Below are 10143 nucleotides of genomic sequence, written 5' to 3'. Positions count from 1 at the left end.
TTTATAGGCAGCGGGGGATATGTGCTCGTTGGTACCATGTCCCACTGTCACTTTGATTTAACTCCGGGGTCGAACACAGGTCGCGATCATACATTCGTAGAATATTATTTAACACCTGATATATCTTCCATACATCTGTAATCGATGAGGGCCTAATACAAATGCACACATATGGCACATATATGGATGCTGGACCAGGGTATGAGTTTAATCTCTCCAGAGCTACATAGTCACGATGGGGTTTCTGTGACATCCATCTATGTTCTTATTTATGTGGTTCTTAAAGTTCATATTTCATTTCATTACTAATCAGGGATGGTATTAGTTTGATCCATCCCATGGTTTCACAGACACTTATGGCAACTTTCAGCTCATTGTTTTGAATTTCTCACTTGCAGCGTTACTGTTTTCATTCTACTTTAAAAAAATTAAATATAATAAAAAATTATATATATTTATAAATATATTATATGGACTGCTAACTTTCGAGCATCAAACATCAGGCAATATTAGCAGCTGACCTTGGCTGGGGGGGAAAATAGCCACTTTCACAACCAATACATTTTCAGAATAGACTTATGACAATCAGTTACCTCAGGAAAGTTTTACCAAATCTTGCATTTGACGGGTGGGTGGTGTTCATTTTCAACCCGGCATACTTTTCAGTTTTAGAATGTCCTCAAGGCACACAACCCCCCTACGTGGGTGAGGAGTGCGTAAAGTGAACCAGCCGGCTATGTCGGCGCGTTTCCCCGCTGGTGAAAAGTTTCCTTTATGTCTCTCTCTGCACCAGAGAGCCCTGAGACCTGAGATAGGAGCAAATCTCTCATTCATCAGCTGACTGAAGTTATTCAGGCCTGAGGGCATTGATATGCAAACAGGATGGTTCAGTTGCAGGTCTGCAGAACGGGCCTTTATCCAAAAAGCCCTGGCTCCATTCATGATACATGTCTGTGTCGCTTACACAATGACACCCCTGTCAATGGTCCATGTGAGTGTCTGGCTCCACTGAGGGTGCATAGGTTTCAAATACGCATGGATTAGGCCAAAAACCGGATATCGGGATGGATGGGCAAATGTCACCCCTTCAGATCTTTACACTCCTAGTGAAAGTAACTGGTGACCCCTTGCAGAGGAGGTCAAGTGTCCTCACTCAAGCAGCAGGGGAATGGCTGCTTTAGGACTGACCACCAGTCTGCCAGCCTGCTTGCAGGGCACTGCACAGGTTCAGTCAAGCATGGAACAGCTGGAGGACAGGGGGATGTTTTCTGAGAGCGCTGCACTTACCAGGCAGTTGCACAGCATACCGCAAAGCTGGTTGGAAACACTGATGCAAATTCATTCTTAGTTCACAGTCCAATTTGGTTAAAAAAGATAAATAATAATAGAATAAACACACTGATTGGTTTGAGTGCTCTTATTCATTATTTTTTGGAGAATTGTTTTACACTCTCACAACGCCGACTCCCAAATCCTTCCATCACATAATCATTATAATAAACATTTGAGAATCAGCACCACAAATGAAGTATAGTTGAAGCTGTTACAGGTTTTGCTTTTTCCAGGTCAAAGAACTAAATTCCAAATTCATAGCATCAGATAAAAAGTCAGCGGATCTCTAAAATTGTCAGAAGCAAGTGCGACATGTCTGTACAAAAATCTTGTGGTTATCTATTCTTCAGTTGCCAATGTAGTTCAAACATAACCACACATATCCACTTCCTGGTGCAATTAGTGGAAAAGGTCCCAGGATCATCAAAGTTAGTGAATACAGAATTTCATGGGAATCCATTTCATAGATGTTGAGATATTTCAGGCGGGAGCCAAGGAGTGAATTCACTGGCCAAAGCTAGATCCCTTGAGCCACTCTGGTAACATGAATTAAGGTGGTAATGAATGAAGAGCAGTATGTAAACAAAAAAATGGGTTTACAGTATAATTTCGCTAAAGGTTTTTATTTGGCGAACCGCTGATGTCCTCTGAAAACCAACCGAATAAGCATTGAAATGCTTAGCCCTGTTTCCACTAACCAAAGTTAAAACAAGCTGTTTCTGTTCCCTCAGGCAAACAGCCGCACACGGCCCATCCACTGCCCACATTCCCCTTTAATGAGCCACACAACATCTCCTCTCACTCCCGAAGTGACTTGAGCAACTGGTCACTGGTCACCACTCTGCTCCACGACTTGCTCTTCACTGTGGAGGTCAGGATCGGCCCTCTGGCCTGCCCGGAGGTCAGAGTTCAAAGTGCATTCCGCCACCAGAGTCACTTACGGCCACTCGGCCTTCATATGCAGAGGGTCACTCCGAGACCGATGAGGAGAAGGTGATCAATCTGTTCCGTTTCCCCGTGTAATGGACTCATTTACTGTGAATGATAGAGCTAAATTGGTCATTATAGAGCAAAGTGCTCAGTGGAAAACCTTCCTTGTGACATTATTATGTATGATCCCTTATGCTTTGCCAGATTGTGGCCGAGTGTGTACGTGGCAGCATTTCAATCAGCTATGAAATAATATTAGTCTGACATGCAGATCACTCACTGTAACATGAGCTGAAATGAAGCACAGATTTAATTAAACAATTCCCTGCCAGAGTGATTTCTGTGTGGGCGGGGTGTGTCCTGGTGGTCATTTGATAGAGGAGTCATCTGTTGCCCTTTGACCTCTAGGTATGAAAATGTCAGGAAGAGGGAGAGTCTGCTGTCAGCCAGACATACCTGAGTCTGACACCTTCACTCTCGTTCTCAACACGAGGATCCTTTGTACACATTTCGTCTTTTGGTGAATGCGTGATTGACCACAGGTTGAAATGATTCTTAAATAATTATTATGTTGAAACTGTGTCCACAAGGGTTCTTGAAAAACATCAAAACCTACATGCATCCCTGCTTTAGAAACCAGTTAAATTTCACTACCAAAGAAGCATCATAAAATGGCGGATCAAGCATAGTTGCTACTGTCAAAAACTGCTCGCTGATTACTGAACGGACCTAAAACTCTGTATGAGGTGTCTGTTGATATTTCCTGTTTAATAGTCAATGAAAGACAGAGACGCAAAACCACTCCAAAGAGTTAATCAACTCCAAACCAAAAAAGCAAAACAACCACAAACAGACAAACTGCAAAGAGACACAAAATAACACCAAGATGTAAAACCACTGCAAAGAGGTGCAAAGAAACAAAGAAATTGTCACAAAGGCCGACAAAGAAACAGATGTGGGGCCACACATCCACTGTCTCATAATCTGCCCATGTCTGTAAACTATTAGAGTAGACATTAATTTATATATATATTGTCGTTAGAATATTAAAAGTTGTTTATTTTGGTATTCATTATTCAAACCAAATAAACAGTGTCACTGTTAATAAAGTACAGAGAAGCGGGGCTATAAATTAGATGGTTAACTTCCCATTCACACCCCTGGAGGGATCACACTTTCAGAGCGGTGATTGTTCTTCAGTGTGAGATGGCTGTTGAATCTCACTCATGCCCTGCTAAGGAGAACTCGGTCAGCTCTAAAGGGAACCGTAATCAGAGCCCTAAACATCAAGAAAAGTGTTCTCAGATCTGTTTATTGTAACTGGCTGAATGGATGCCAAATCATACAGCCTGTGATTGGTTTAATATGAGGCCTCCTCCTCCGCTTTAACAAGCAAGCTTCAAATTAGGAGACGACGCTCGGTTACGGCTGCAAGAGGCGCATTCCTCCTGTGGAGCAAAAAGGGATTTGCACCCGTGTTTCCTCTCTAATTAGCAGATCAAGTGAGGAAAGAAGTTGTGTACCATACATTAATTACAAATCGCTGAGAGCAAACTCAAGTTCCTGCGTCGTATGCTTGTGTGTGTGCCATTTTCCATTCGAACGGCCTCCTTGTGACAGTTTGTTTAATGAATGGGTCCTCTCATTGATTCCACCATATGTTCAGCAGAGTCGGTACGGTTGGGCTTGGTATTGTTTTGGATCCAAAAATGTTGGCGGTCCAGTCATTCAACAGTCGTGACAGGAAGGAGGCCCGAGAACGTGGAAGGAAGAAGTCTGTAGAAACGATTTTCTAAAAGGTGGATTTAATAAGCTTTGTTAATTATGTCAGGGAACGAGTTGTTTTTCAATACAGAAATGCTGAGTTAAGAAGAAAAAAAACAGGGTGGACAGCAGAGCCAACAACCTGCCCTCGGGGAGGGTCATTAACACCTAATGAGGGTGACCCCTCAGTGGGTATCTATGGATGACCTTTGACCCTTAAAGTGCATGTCAAGCTCCTGAAACAGGCAAATTCTTAGAGACAGGCTCGTGGTCCTGCTGGGGTTGTGCACTTATTTTTGATAATGAACTGTGGCTATTGATCCTCAATGATTTATTGACAATAATTAATTATCACCTGAATTGCATAAAAAGCAAATAATGCAAATGATTGAATGAACACAACTTTATGTTTTGCATGAGGTGAAAAGCCATAATTTAAGTTAATAAGTTTTATTCTCTGTGATATGTTCACCTCACATACTGTGCATAAAAGAAAATATTTCACATGCTTGACCTAGACAGTCGAATAAAAATAAAAAATACAATTTAATAATCAGAATTTATTGAGAAAGACTAAGTTTGTTTAGTAAAAAAAGTTTCACAACAGAAGAGCTGACTCATGCACTGTGAGACTGTGGAGTTGAGATAAGAAACCCGTCCGACCCCCCACCTCGCCTGCTCACTCTTTCTTCTTCATTATAGTGTTCATTGTGCGAGGGGGCTGCCATTACAACAGCTGCCTCTGGATCCTGAGCTCTGCGGTCTGCACTCTGACAATTTAGCAGCCCGCCCGCTTGAGTTCACTTCTCTTAAAGTGAGGACGAAAATGCATTCAAGGTGTAATCTGTGATATTTCATGTGTTGCATTTAATTAATTTCACAGCGCACTTGTTGCATTCGTGCACTGCAAATCAAACTGAGTGCGCTACGAAGAGATGTCATTTTGAATGCATTGTCTGTTGCTGAGGTTTTCTTCTCTTTCTCTTTCTTTTTAGACCTATCTCTCTGTCTTGTCAAATAGGACTTATTAAGTGCATCACTTTGAATTTGAATCACTATATGTGTGGCATTTATTTTTATGAATATTTCAGAGACATACAGTATGTGATGATTGCGTGTATTAAGCAGAAGCAAAAATGGACTAACACACAAGACGGACCTCTAATTCCCATTTCCAACCTAAAATGTATACTTCTCTTCCTCCCCCATCGCTCCTGTCCTTTGTTTCCCCCTCTGCACCAAAAGGTAAATTAGATGCCACTCCACATAACAGATGTCCGGGGAGTCTTGTTTACGAGAGTCCTTCTCTGAGCGCTCTCTTAGGTCAGATGGGGTTTCTTCTGCTGAGGTGAAGGAGAGCGTCCTCAGGGACCTGATCGTTTTTCAGCAGGTCGAGGTAAAGTTGCAGAGTGGAAATGCAGAAATGTTTTGGGCATATGGAAACACACCAAAAAAAATTCGCTTTTTATTACACCCACTCATCAATATTATTGCTGCTGCTGTGGCTGTTGTAAAGTTCTTTTCAGTTTATTAGACAAGTGATCCGTGATTTGTAACATTTTTAGAAAGTGCTATGTAGAAGAGTATGAGTTAATCTAACCAACATGTTTGTCCTGGCAGTCTGCTTGGACCAGTATACTAGTTTGCTGATACTGGTCATTGTTGATAGTTCTTTCATCTGTGTAATATAAAAGAGCAGCAACATTATTTATTATTTTGGTGGATTTATTCTCCTCTCACAGTTTAAATGTGGACAAGACTCAAAACTCTCACACAAGTCAAAATTGTTACAATAAAAAACAATTATCAATTAAATGAATCACTAATCTTTGGAAAATTATATAAATGGGGAGGAAATAAAGAAATTGTAGGAAATAAAAAGAAATGTAAAGCTTTATATCAAATCTTTTAAAAGCATTCTCACGGCTCTCTTTCCTTTTCTCTGAATGTCAGTAGGTCGTTCTAAGCAAAGTCAGAATGAAAAAGGATCATCCAGCTTTATTATCTCCACCAATTACTCGAGCCCATTGGAGACAGTGTCCTCTTCCTGTGTACTGCTGGGAGCCGGGCTACAGTTAATTCCCACTTTGGAGACAGAGATGGGAACAATATCACTTCTCATCCCTCGGGTGGGCCCGACAGAGGACCAGATCGCCTCCCTGAGTCTCATTATTTAATATCAGGGCGCTTTACTCGGAGGCTGCGAGGAGGTCAGAGATTTATGGTCAGTGTTCAATAAGAAGCACCCCCCCACACACACACACAAAGACAACAGGAACACAGAGACACACCAGCCCAGGATTTACAGGCACAGGTTTTTGCCGCAGAGGAAAAAAAGGAGATACAGAGGTAGAGAGACGGATTGATGCAGATTCAGAAAGGACAGACGGGTAAAAGGGGACAGTGAAAGACAGGAAGAGAAAAAAGGTGAGATGAGGATGAAGGATGGAGTAAGAAAGAATGAGTCCAGGTCAGGCCACCAACGCCGGGGAGAGACATAAGACTTAGGGTCCCAAGAAAAATAGAAATCGTTGTCCACACGCATTTACCATCTTTCTTCTCCTTCCCTGAAACACACGAGCTGCGATAGAAGATCACCAGCTATGACTACAAACAGATGTGGTTTTCATTCACAATTTAAATCATTAAGAAGGAATTATATTGCAGGAATGCATTGACAATATAATCATAATTACATTTCAGCTGCTGCTGTTTTTTCTGACCATAATGGCCATGCACTGCGGTTTTGTTTTTTCTATCACTCTGAGGTTGGTGCTCAGACATCAGACTGACAGCCTTTGGTTTTGGGAATAAGACAACCAGCAATTAATAAAAACAAAAATTATATACCCATCTTTTTTGTGCCATTAACCTTAATGAACATAAGTAGTGCTCAGTAGATGATGAAATGTTGGAAAGGCAAACATAACTACCGTCCTCCTTATTCTTTTAATTATACAAAATGACTGCTCTGATGTTCCATGTGGTCGACTTATAGGCATCTAATTCATCAGTAGGCCCATATCACTGTCTATAATTTATAAATAGGGGAATATAAAACCCTAACACGTGAACATGTTCCACAATAAAAGTTTATTTTCATACTTGAAGATAAATAATAGATGTAAAAGTCAGGAATGGTCCTGAGGTGACCTTTCATTTCTTGGAAACAGATAATAGGCTGAAATACCACAACAATATTGGACCTTTTAATAAAGGTCTGTTATTGGCAAACCAGCTGTAATTCCTCACTGGCATGATAGAGGTTTAAAAAAAAAGTCCTCACTTTGTCAGGATGTGACAGAGTCATCTAAAAGAAAGAATTTAATCTACAGTCCGGTTTCAAAAATAATGTTGATAGCATGTACGTCTAAAAAGAATTTTAAAGTTCAATTTTTTTTAGCATGGCAATGTCAGTTCGATCGGTCTGTCCACTACTTTTGTCAATAAAATGTTGTGAATTCATGGTCCCCAGCAGATGAACCCGAATGATTTTGTTGATTTTTTTTCATCCAGTGACACTAGTAACTCATAGTTGCTTCACACAATGAGTATAAATTGTGTCGGTAGATACCAAAGGAGTCATTTTCGACACAGCTACTGTATAAGGACATTTTGGGGTATTTTAATGGCAAATTTAAAATATACAAAGTGTTGGAATTGAATGCCGCCTTTAATACAAAAGCATCACTTTTGGTATTTTATTAGCCCTCAGAAATCCATACTGTTCAAAATCTAATCCATACATTCTGTCCGGGCCACCATAACATGCACCATATGCCGTAGGGCTGAGACAGAGACACTTCACATTCCCAGAGATCAATAGGCGGCCTGGACAACCATAATCCCCCACCCCCAGTTCTGCCACGAGGCACAGTCAATCCCACCTCTGCGATCTGAGAGGCTGACACTAACGCACAGGTAATAGAGCACATCGTAACCAGCGCATGAACAGCCGATGCGGGCGGGATCAATAGGCGGCTAAAGGAACAGGTAATATGATATTGATGGACCCACAATTACAAGGATGGTGAGCAGATGTACGTGCTTTTATGTGTGTGTGTGTATGTGTGTGTGTGTGTGTCTGTCGTGACTCCGCAGCCGCCCATGCGTGCATGTGCGCCTAAATTAATATATCTTTTTACAACACAAATGTATCTTTGACCAACTTGACATGCCTTTGCATTCGTAACAGCCACTCTGCCGGCTGCTGCTCGCCTGGGTTGATAAGTCTGATACACTGGAGTAGTCGTGAGGCCTAAAGGAAATCATTCACACGGTGACTATATCGTTAATACCAGGACTGCATTGGCACTTGAGTCCAACATTTAATCATACATCTCACGATATTGAAAAATAAACAAGCGGGGGAATTTCCCACATGATGAATTGGCTTTCAAGTCACGAATGTGAGGACATGCCTATTTTATGTGACAAATGTGTGGTCACTCGTGTAAATCGTCTTGTATTAAACAGTGTGCAGGAGCATTTGAGTTAACCAGTTCTGCCGACAGCACTGAGCACCAGTGAGCTCTTTAGGGAAAATCCTCCTTGATGTCATTATTCCTACGCATAGGTATGTAATCGCAAGGCCAGAGTGAAATACCAGAAGTCCTACTCTGGTGGTCCAGGGTATAACGTCAGTGACAGTGAAGGGGAAAACGACTTAGAGGTCAAAATAAATGTCCCAAAAAGAGAGTGGGAGAGCAAATCAGGCGAGCTTGTGTCTCCTAATCCAAATATAACAGACATCTGCGCAGCTTCAATAAAACAGAGCCATTTTAAAGACAGACAGAGACGGTGAGCCGGCATGGAGGTCGGTATCATGTGACCAAACAAAGTCAAAGGGTATTGTTGAATTCAAGCTCCGAAATAACCGGAAGCCCAAACGGTCACTGGCCGTCGCAGACTTAATCATGGGCAGAGGCTGATAGAGTGACACAGGTCAAATTCAGGAGGATGATCTATAACTTAAAAGACAGTGAAGTCGTCCTGATGGAGCCATTAGGATTCCCTCCGTGCTGTAGGTCTGAACTAACCTGTCGTTCCCTGCCCCGGCAGCTGATCTAAGGGCAGACATGTCATTGCATACAGAGCTGAAGGTTAGGGCCAGCTCTGCCCACCCATGAAGCACCAGCACCCACTTTCACATGCCAACATGCTCTGCTCCGGCTTTCATCTGCTCTGTCAGTCTCTTAATCAGGCCTGATGGACTTCTTACATTCGCATAAATAGACTAGTGGCAATACGGTCATCAAGATGGTGATCACCGGGGGTTGAACGCCAAGGTGGTCTCCGTGGGGTTGAGACCCCCGTGAGGGGTGAAATGTCAGGGTGAGACTCCTGCCAAGGGTCAAAGACAACTAAGTCAAATAAAATAAAATCAATGAGGGAATTAATCCAGCAGGATCTACAGTATAGCACAGTTTGAAAGGCTGCTATATGAGCCATATGATATCAAATGTTGCTATATGTCATCTTTAATAGAAGCGTGACAATCACTTTTAATTACAATTTTCCAGGTACTAAAAGATAAAGAAGTACAAATATACCAAATAATCATGGCTGGAATTGCAGTTAATTGTGCTGAACTACAAATCTTACAAATAGATCCTGACAAAATGTGGAAAAGAATATGTGGGAAACAGCACCAACAAATTAAATACAATTAACAGAAATTATTCAACATCGAAAAAACTATTAGACGTGTTTCTGTTATTTTATCTACCTCTCTTTTGCGTTACCATACTGCCATATGCAGAATTTATATTCAGATATCCCATTTGATTAATAAATAGGACCATCACTCTTGTGTGAGGATGTACTTCTGCTCCCAGCTCTACAGTATTTCTGAGGAGCTGCCGTTTCGGCAGCAGTTAACGTTTCAGGGATGTGAGGAAGGGGATTGGACTCTCCGCCGTGTGTGTGTGTGTGTGTGTGTGTGTGTGTGTGTGTGTGTGTGTGTGTGTGTGTGTGTGTGTGTATATGCTTGTCTTACTTTGTTGTGACATTATTAAAACAAAACAATACTCCATAGGATGTGACTGTGTATTTGTATATATGCATTCGAGTCACATTTTGGACTGAAAGTGGATTGTCCTTATTAATTTATTACGC

Source organism: Scophthalmus maximus, chromosome 16 (assembly GCF_022379125.1).
Source record: "Scophthalmus maximus strain ysfricsl-2021 chromosome 16, ASM2237912v1, whole genome shotgun sequence".
Taxonomy (NCBI): domain Eukaryota; kingdom Metazoa; phylum Chordata; class Actinopteri; order Pleuronectiformes; family Scophthalmidae; genus Scophthalmus; species Scophthalmus maximus.
This window is presented reverse-complemented; position numbering follows the sequence as displayed.